Source organism: Pteropus alecto, unplaced genomic scaffold (genome assembly GCF_000325575.1).
Source record: "Pteropus alecto unplaced genomic scaffold, ASM32557v1 scaffold20, whole genome shotgun sequence".
Taxonomy (NCBI): Eukaryota; Metazoa; Chordata; class Mammalia; order Chiroptera; family Pteropodidae; genus Pteropus; species Pteropus alecto.
This window is the reverse complement of record NW_006436298.1, coordinates 16,034,322-16,035,398: the sequence shown is the minus strand read 5'-3', so window position 1 is coordinate 16,035,398 and position 1,077 is coordinate 16,034,322. Positions and strand designations below refer to the sequence as shown.

The following is a 1,077-nucleotide window of genomic DNA, read 5'->3' as shown; positions in this document are numbered from 1 at the left end:
TAAATTAACAGAGGCTCATGGACACAGACAACAGTTTAGTGGTTACCAGAGGGAAGGGGGAAGAGAGGCAGATAAGAGTAAAAAGGGTCAAATATATGGTGATGGCAGGAAATTTAACTTTGGGTGGTGAACACACAATACAATATACATATGATGTATTATTGAATTGTACACTTGAAATCAACATAATTTTATTAACCAATGTCACCCCAAAAAAATTAATTAAAAAATAAAACTGCAAGCCAGAGATAGAAACTAGAGAACAAAGGACTTCTCAAAACATCTCAAATAATTAATAGTGTACAGACTTTGTTTTCTACCCACAGTGCAAACAGATTAGATAGGAGGAAGAAAACATGTATGAAAACAACATGTATATACACATGCACCACACACACACACACACACACACACACAAACCTTAAATGCACTCCTAAGTGGCTCACTGGACAACAAGGGAAGTATGCTGGAAATGATGAAACACTTTGAAACAAATGACAATGAAAGTATTTTAGAGCAAATTTTACAGGGTTGAGTCATTGGTGTTCTAAGGATGGATAAATTTAAATTTGTTTATTTGAAAAGTAAAGTACTTTAAAATTGAATTTTTTAAAAATACGGAGTGTGTCTACTGCCATGCTACCCTGAACTAGCCCGATCTCATCTGATCTCAGAAGCTAAGCAGGGTCAGGCCGGTTAGTACTTGGATGGGAGACCACTTAGGAAGACCAGGTACTGTAGGCATTATTTTTTTAAAAATAAGGGATTGTAATCTGACAAGTTCCCTGCAAACTGTGAGGTCAACTAAGGGTTGCTTCACCTAAAAAAAAGAAAAAAAAAAAATGCTGAATGAGTTAATCATGTAACTTAAGACATTAAGAAAAGTAAAAAATCTGAAGACAGTTAAAGCAAGAAAATAGTACGAACAGGTATTAATGAAGGAGAAAACAAAGAATCAAAAAAAAAATAATTAGTGAAATCGAAATCTAATGTGCTGCAAAAACAAGTAAAATAGAAATGACTGATCAATAAAATAAATTAAACACAAGTATTATTAGCAATGAAACTTGACACACC

General features: G+C 33.6%; 1 pseudogene; it reads left to right on the top strand.

Annotated features, from left to right (window-relative positions):
* Positions 1–626: 626 nt before the first annotated feature.
* On the top strand, positions 627–744 carry LOC112480773 (annotated as a pseudogene).
* The last annotated feature ends 333 nt before the right edge of the window (positions 745–1,077 follow it).